The 8,835-nt window shown below is 44.0% G+C and overlaps 1 non-coding gene across 1 annotated transcript; it reads right to left on the bottom strand.

Annotated features, from left to right (window-relative positions):
* Positions 1-4,674: 4,674 nt before the first annotated feature.
* LOC121143806 lies at positions 4,675-4,736 on the bottom strand. Its single transcript, XR_005881130.1, has one exon. It is a non-coding gene; the product is annotated as a small nucleolar RNA SNORD78 (small nucleolar RNA).
* Positions 4,737-8,835: the final 4,099 nt, after the last annotated feature.

The raw sequence follows: 8,835 nt of genomic DNA, 5'->3' as shown, positions 1-8,835 counted from the left end.
GGGACTTTGCCAGCTCACAAGAGACACTGGGTCTGTTAACTGGCAGGGCACTGGTGGGGATTTTACTACTAGGCAATGGACGGTGGGCTCACATTTCTTTTTTTTTTTTTTCTTTATTCTTTTTGGTTTTTTTCGAGACAGGGTTTCTCTGTGGCTTGGAGGCTGTGGGCTCACATTTCTAATCTAAGGACTGGCTACGGCGGTTAGTCTAAAAGAAATGGACCCCCACTGTCTGCTCCTCTTTGGTGCCCCCACTGAGAAAATTACTGCCTGGCGGGTGCTGGACCACACTGATGGGAAAGAGGGTGGTAGACACTATGCAGACATTTGACAAATGAAAAGGAAATGCTGTTTCCATATGAGCAAACACTGCTCCGTCAAATCACAAACTCCTCAGGCATCTAGGCTGGCTCCCCAGCCTATGAGCTGATGTGCAATTGATGACTAGTTATAAATATCAGTAGTCACTGGGGCAGAAAACAATCCAGGAAGAAATGTGCCACACACCCTCAGCATCAGATAATCTATCCCAAGGCTAACATCGTTCTCAGTTTATTTGTATCTGTTCCCTTTTACCAGGATGTCAATGAAAACTTCCTGCTAGCCACACATGGTGACTTTGAAAAGTCTATTATACTCATCTTTCCCTCGGCACCATTTACCTCTGGGGAGCTTAGCTGAGCTGAGCCTAGCAGGCCACACCCTAGCAGTCAGTGCCAATCAAGTTGGTAGAATGGAAATTCACTTCTGCCAGCCCCAAGTAAGGCACGGGTCAAAGGTTGGCTTGGCCCCTGGAAAATAGAAACAGGCAAATGACAGAACATCGGAGACTTCAGGAGAGCCCAAAGCCATCCCAGGCAGCCCTAGAATTAAAAATCAGAATTCTCAGCGTCACACTAGGCCAACAGAGGGGAACATTCTGGTTTCTGTTGCTCTAAAAACATTCCTTACAGGATTTCCAGATGATTCTGCCATACACTAACTTTGTGACTACCTGCACTGGTGGTGTAAGCAACAAGTCAAGTCCTCCCAACAGGGTTCAGCAAGATGTCTTAGCAAATAGGGCACTTGCCCCCTGTTGTGGTTTGAATAAAAATGGCTTCCATGGGCACTATTAGGTGTGGCCTTGCTATCTCTCCAGCTCCATGTCCACCTACATACCATCATGCTTCCCACCAAGACCACTGTTGACAGAGTTTCTGCCCCACCTGGTCCCACAGCCATTTAGGCCCAAATAAACACACAGAGGTTTATATTAATTGTAAACTGCTTGGCCAGTGGCTTAGGCTTCTTATTGACTAGCTCTCTCTTAATTATTAACCTATTTCTATTTCATCTATATATTTCCATGGGGTCTTGGCTTACTGGAGAATGCACTGAGTCCTATCTTTCAGGTAGCTACATGGCAGCAACTTCCTGGTGGCTCTCTCTCTGCCTTTCTCTTCCCAGCATTCTCCTTGTCTGGTAAATCCACCTATACTTCCTGCATGGCTACTGGCCCATCAGCGTTTTATTAAACCAATAAGAGAAACTATATTCACAGCACACAGGCAGGACATCCCCCAACAGTCAATAATGGACTAAGCCTCTGAACTGCACGCAACCTGCAATTGTGTTTTCTTTTACAAGAGTGACTGTGGTCATGGTGCCTCTTCACAGGTATAACCCTAACCTGGTAACCCTAGCTTGATCCCCAGGACACACATGGTAGAAAGAGAGAGCAGATCCCCAAGTTGTCCTCTGACCTCCACACACACTCCATAGTGTGCGTGTGTTTGTGTGTTCATGTTCTCTCTCTCTCACACACACACACAAATAAGCAAGTAAATAAACAAGTAAATATAAAGTTGAAGTAATGTACTATGCATAATGAAATCATGGGCAATTGCGATTGGTCTGGAAGGAATGAAGAAAAACCTAAGGGAGCCCAGAATCCTCTTAAAATCCTCATACAGGCCCCAGGTGTTGCTGCCTTTGGATGACCAATCCATTAAACATCAGAATATACTCACTGCTATATTTCATTTCTTTTATTTAGGAGAAAGCATTAAACAATTTGATATTTAAATTTGTCTTAATTAAAGGTCATGATTTCTTGGCAAACAAGTATAATGATGTGTTAAACTCTGCTATTGAAGTTGATATATATTTTGTCAACATTTAAGAAAATGACAAATTTTCATCTTGCAAAGATTTTTCTTTCATCATTAAAGTTATTTTTCCTTTTCTATGTGTAATATATGTGGTGTGTATGTGTGTGTACACGTGTGTACATGGGCATGGAACTGTCCACTTGTGTTTTGCGGACAGACCTAAGCTTTGCCAGTTGAAGAGAGTGGCTAGCCAGCAAGCTCGCCCTTTGGCTTGCCTCAGCCTTCCCAGTCTAAACACTATGGTTATAAACATGTTCCACCATGCCTGGCTTTTTACATGGGTTGTGGGGAATCAAACTTAGGTTATTATTCTTACGCAGGAAGAACTTTGCTAACCCAGCCATTTCCTCCAGTCCTCAAAGTTTATTTTTTGAAAATGCCCCACAGACATGCCCACAAGACAATCTGATGGAGACAATTCCTCAAATGAGGTTCCCTCTTCCCGGATATGTCAAGATAACAAGCAATAGTAGATACAGGGAAATGACTTTTTTCTCATGTCCCAGATGACAGTTCATGAAAAGCTGGTAGACCATCTGGGCTGTGTGTACTGTGTCTCTTGGATGGAATGTCAGCCCATTCTGGCTGCACAGTGAATTGTTATTCGTGACAATGCCTTAGCGCAGCACAGACCTTCAGAGTCATTTGCTATATGTTAAACGTTGCCAGTGTATAGTTTCTCTTAGTCCACAAGGCAATCCAGATGGATTTCCTGCAGTGTTCAGTTCCGAATCAGTTTTAGAGAATAAAGCATGAATTAAATTGCTGTTTTCCTTTTCAAGCCAGGGAAGTCGGTTGGTATTTCTCTTTAAATGGAAATTGACATGTGAGGATGGCACCACTCCACTTGGGTAAAACCAGACTTAGAGAGTTTGGGCTTGTTTTGGTAAAGCAGAACTAATGCGCATTTTAGTCTCTAAACACTCAGCTTCTAATGGTATAACGATCTTCAGAGAGAAATAAGAAAATGGGAGCAGGGCGGTGGTGGTGCACGCCTTTAATCCCAGCACTCGGGAGGCAGAGGCAGGCGGATCTCTGTGAGTTGAGGCCAGGCTGGACCAACAGCCTCCAAAACAATAGAGAGAAACCCTGTCTCGTTAAAAAAAGAAAGAAAGAAAGAAAGAAAGAAAGAAAGAAAGAAAGAAAGAAAGAAAGAAAGAAAAAAGGAAGGAAGGAAGGAAGGGTTGAGATAGCTAAGATTTCTTCTTGCATTTATGTAAACCTTGAACCTGAATGACGACGATGTTCTCTGCATCGTCATCTCACAGAGATTTCTGTGTTAGCCGGGAGACTAGGGAGATAGCTCATTTGGCAAAGCACAAGTTAAACAAGCGTGAGGACCACCATGTGTGGTAGTGTGCTACTGAAATCCTAACACTTAGTAGGCAGAAGCAGGAGGATCTCTGTGAGTTCAAGGCCAGCCTGTGCTACAAAGTGAGTCCCAGGACTGACAGGAAGACAGAAGAGAGACTCTGTCTCAAAAAATAAGAAACAAAAAAAGAAGTATGGGGACCTGAGTTCAGATCCCCCGAATCTACATAAAAAAGTAAATCTCAGGCAAAGTGTTACACACCTGCAGTCCCGGCATTGACTAGGGACACTGGAGGGATCCTGGAAGCTTGAGGGCCAGCTAACAAAGGTCCTGACCAGTGAGAGATGCCCTCTGATACAGACGTACCTGGTACCAAGTCCAGAGAGAGAAGCGTTTCCTCCCAGCTAGAGAGCCAGAAGTTTCACGAAGGCTGTCTGGAGGAGTAACTGTGGACCAGGGAGATATGAACCAAGGAAGAAGGCAGGAGAAGGCATGAAAGGGTTAAGTATGTGATGTCTACTAAGGAGGCCATGGGGGCATGTGGATTAGGGCAGAGTCAGATTCCCAGAGTTAAAAGCCATAGGGTTTAAACTATTCCTGTTAAGCAGTGGGGGAGCCTTGTATGATTTCTAATTGAGAAGTAGGATCAAAATAGGGAAATTCCAGCTTGTTTTTAATGGAAGTTCATTTTAAATTTATGATTTGGTGCAACATCAATCTTATGTGTTAATCTCCGTTCTCTGAATTTCCATCCAGCTGCCTTCTAAACAGAAAACCCCATGAGCATGGCTCCACAGGAGCATGTGAGCTTTCAGGATGAGGGGCATCTACCTTGGTGTGGAACTTACACATGCATTCTGTCAAGCTGACTCAATGCCTTGTCTAAAAGTTTGCTACCATCGCGACACTAGCAGGCCATTTAAACAAAACAGACAACTGATAGCTAGGATTTTCAAAACACTCCTCTTATTAATATATTAAGTATCTTTCAGTATTCCCAGACTAGTTGGTCATAGGGTCTTCCAGTTTTAATTTTTAAAAATATTTTATTTATTTATGTATTGTGAATATAGTCTTCTGCCTGCATGTCAGCAGAGGGCATCAGATCTCATTCAAGGTAGTTGTGAGCCACCATGTGGTTGCTGGGAATTGAACTCAGGACTTCTGGAAGAACAGTCAGTGCCCTTAACCACTGAGCCATCTCTCCAGCCCCCCAGTGTTAATTTTATCTATATGGTTTTTCTGTCAGACATTTGATCATCATCATACAAGGATTTCCAGGCTTTGAGAAGAGGAATACTTTCCCTCAACACAGCAGACAAGGGTTTATAGCCTCGTAATTTATAAGTTAAAAGGCAGTATAACCCAGGTGTGATACAACACATCTGTAATCCTGGCACCTGGGAAGCAGAGGCACAAGGATCATAAGTTCAAAGCTAATATGGACTAAGTAACAGGTTCAAGCCCAGCCTAAACTATACAAGGAGACCTTGCCTCAAAAAAAAAACCAGTGGTTGAAAGTGGATAGGATGGGAACAGAACCTTGAGGATGCAACCGTACACAAAGAACTACAGGCAACAAAGGAATGTTCAGAGTGGGAGAGATAGTCTTCCCTAGGGAAGAGCACACAGGTTGGTTATACAATACAAAATGGTCAGCCCTGACACCCACAGCTAAACACCGAGCTGAACTCCTGGAATCCAGCTGCAGAGAAGGAGGAGTGATGAGCAAAGGGGTCAAGATCAGGCTGGAGATACCCACAGAAACAACTGACCTGAACAAGGAGAAGCTCATGGACCCCAGACTGATAGCTGGGAAAACAATTCAGACCTCCTGAACGGGGTTGTCAGTTAGGAGACCTGGGAAATCTATGGGGCCTCTGATAGTGAATCACTCTTTATCTCTAGTATACAAATTGACTTTGGGAGCCCATTCCACATAGAGGGATACTCTCTCAGCCTAGACACATGGGGGAGGGCCTAGGCCCTACTTCAAATGATATGACAGACTTTGAGGATCCCCCATGGAAGGCCTTACCCTCCTGGGGGAGCAGAAAGGGGATGGCATGAGGGAGAGGTGGGGGGAAGAGGAGGGAGAGGAAACTGGGATTGACACGTAAAACAAGATTGTTTCTCATTTAAATTTAAAAAAGAAGAAAAAGATGTCAAAAATACAAGTGACAATGTAGACTGAGCAGAAATAAGTATGTATATACATAGACTTATATGCATGTAATAACAATCAATGAAAGAAGAGGTCATGAATTTTAAAGAACACAATGAAGGATATATGGAAGTGTTTGGAAGGTGAGAATGGAAAGGGGAAATGATGTAATTATAATATAATATAAACAAGAAAAGAAAAATAAAACAAACCAAAGAACTGACACTATAACTCAGTATTAGGGCCTAGCATACATAAGACCATGCCCTCAATCACCATTCCCTCAAAACCAGGGGAGGCCAGTATAAAGTTATTCCTTATTTGGGGAAATACATTCTAAATTTGGCTAGAACAAGAATTAAAAAAAAACATAAACCAGAGTTGTAAACAGAACAGTGTATCACTGTGATAGAGGACACAAAGGCCTTCTTCATCTTAACAGTGGCATCTACAAAATCTTTAAAAGCAAGTGATGTTACAATCCCTTGTGAAGACAGAGGCAGGCTTTGTTTTATGAATGAAAACAATAGTGCACATTTATAAAATACAGGATTACATGTAATTCACTGTATTCTGCCAGCATTATTATTGTTATTTTGTTTTTTCGAAACAGGGTTTTTCTGTATTGCTTTGGAGACTGTCCTGGAACTCTTTTTGAAGACCAGGCTGGTCTCGAACTCACAGAGATCCACCTGCCTCTGCCTCCCAAATGCTGGGACTAAAGGCATGCGCCACCACTGCCTGGCTCAGCATTAATTATTTTAGAAGAGAATAGGGGTGTCTAGAAGAAGAGGCTTCACTTTTACTATATATATTTTAGGTTGACAGGACTCCTCAGGATGATAGAATTATTGGTTCTTTTAAAAATAATATTTACTACATTAGGGAGCTGGGAAGAGGCTAGGTCAGTTAAAGTACCTGATTCATAAACATGAATACCTGAGACTGTGTTCCAAGCATCCATGTAAATTGGCCAGGGTGACAAAGATCTGTGTTCCAGCCCATGGAGAGATGTTGGGGGTAGATGGCATGGGTACAGGCAGATTCCTAGATCCACAGATATGAAGTTTCGAAAAGAAATAAGGTAGATGCTATTAAGAAACACACCCAATGTAAACCTCTAGTCTACATATGCACACATGTAACTGGATATGCACATTGCGTATATGCATACATACACCTACACATACATAGCAGACACATACACAGCACACATAAACACATGCACACATGCACAACACATACACACACACACACACACATAGCACTAGAAAGATATGATTCTCATGCCATGAAATGAACCCACTTAAGATACACAATTCAATGATGGGCGGTAGTGGTACACACCTTTAATCCCAGCACTTGGCAGAGGCAGGTGGATCTCTGTAAGTTCAAGACCAGCCTGATCTACAAAGTAAGTTCAAGGACAGCCAGGGATGTTACACAGAGAAATCCTGTCTCAAAATAAACAATAAATAAATAAATAATAAAAAATATATGCAATTCAATTATTCTTACCCATAGCTTTATAGTGTAACACAATCAATTCTCGAGTGTTTTCATCGGCCCTGTATTAGTTACTTTTCTTGTTGCTGTGACAAAATGCCCAAAAAGAAACTTAAGGAGGGAAGGGCTGATTTTGCCTTATAGTTCTAGGGGACATACTCCACCATAGCAGGGAAGGCATGATGGCAGGACCCTGAGGTAGTCAGTCACAGGAAGTGGGATGGACTAGAAAACCTCAAGGCTTACCTCCAGTGACCCTCTTCCTCCTGTGAGGGTCCACTTAGACCTCCCCAGACAGAGCCACCAGCTCTGGTATGTTCAGACACAGAGCACACCGGGCTATCTCACTGTAAAACCTGCAGTCACTGCCCGGATGCTTCCCAGCCGTTCATCCCTGAGCTGGTTAGGAGACCTGCTTCTGCGATCCTGACTCGCCCATCCCTGCCCGCCATCTGTGAGACCAACCAAGCTCTCCTACTTGTTGCCTGGGATCACTTTCCAAAGAACTCTCCCCCACACAAGTCCCTCCTTCAGTATGGTCACCAGGAATCAAGCCAGTCAAGAAGCTAGGTGACACTTGGCTGTCAGTAAATATCCCTCTCTCTTAGGAAAAAAACCCGTTTTCATCACGAAGGCGCGCCGTCATGAAGCAATGGGACTGGCTAAAGTGAGCAGCGTTGGCAGCGGGAGTGACAGAAACACAGAGGAATCCATTCGGCTTGTGAAGCTTCACTCCTGCGAACCTTTCAATCCGGGCCACCACATAGACCGCCACGTGACTGAGCTAGAGCCGCGACCACTGTTGGTATCCAATACAGAATCCCCTGACCAAAGGCTAGAGTGGCCTCCTTGTCGATAATCCCCCCGAAATAAAAAAGTGAAAACTACCCAGGTGAGCCGCCCTTCGGAGTTACAGGCTCTGTGGAGGCGTCCTCGGTGGTGCTGAGAAGGCAGTGCCTTGTGCTGGCCCCAGATCCCTTCCAGACTCCCCTTGAGAAGGAATTTATGAGCTACTGCATTTCCACTCCCTTCCTTGGCATTTATTGGCTTTTTGATGAATGTTAGAGCAATTTTTCTGTCAACAGCTTCTCATTAGGGGCCTGGCGATGTTCGTTCTGACCATTATTTTGCTCAATATCGCGCCTGGTCACTGCGAGCAGAAGAGGTCCCACTTAGAAGCCATCCATCTTCGCAGCAGCAAAGGCTCCAATAATCCACTTCCCGACCCCGCAGCGGTGACAGCTTCCCTGGGGCGTGCACAGGGAATTGAGACAAACAGCCAGGCTGCCATGAATCGCACATCTCCAATCCTTCGCCTCTGTTCTCCTTTAAAGACTGACTTTCAGCTCCGATTCTGTTTCTTTTTAAAATAAATTGCGGGGCGCTTGGTGGTGGAATAATCACCAGGACTTCCTTGTGAGGGGTGATGTGATCTTATAGGAAATGAAGAAGCTACCTTGGTGTCACCTAGAGAGCTAGCAGGTATTGGGAGCGAGTGCCTGCTGTCCCTAACAGGCTGGTTATGTAGCCTTCAGTGCACTGTCTTGACATAATTGTGGCAGAGAAAAGCATTCGGAGGCCTTCCTGGCACTTCTGCATTCTTAAGCATCAATATCTACTTTAATGTGTCCCCACCATCATCCCTACCAGAAGGCACGGGAATCTAACCTGGAATGGCACATCTCAAAAACATGTTTTGT

Source organism: Mesocricetus auratus, unplaced genomic scaffold (genome assembly GCF_017639785.1).
Source record: "Mesocricetus auratus isolate SY011 unplaced genomic scaffold, BCM_Maur_2.0 Super-Scaffold_100013, whole genome shotgun sequence".
Taxonomy (NCBI): Eukaryota; Metazoa; Chordata; class Mammalia; order Rodentia; family Cricetidae; genus Mesocricetus; species Mesocricetus auratus.
This window is presented reverse-complemented; position numbering and strand designations above follow the sequence as displayed.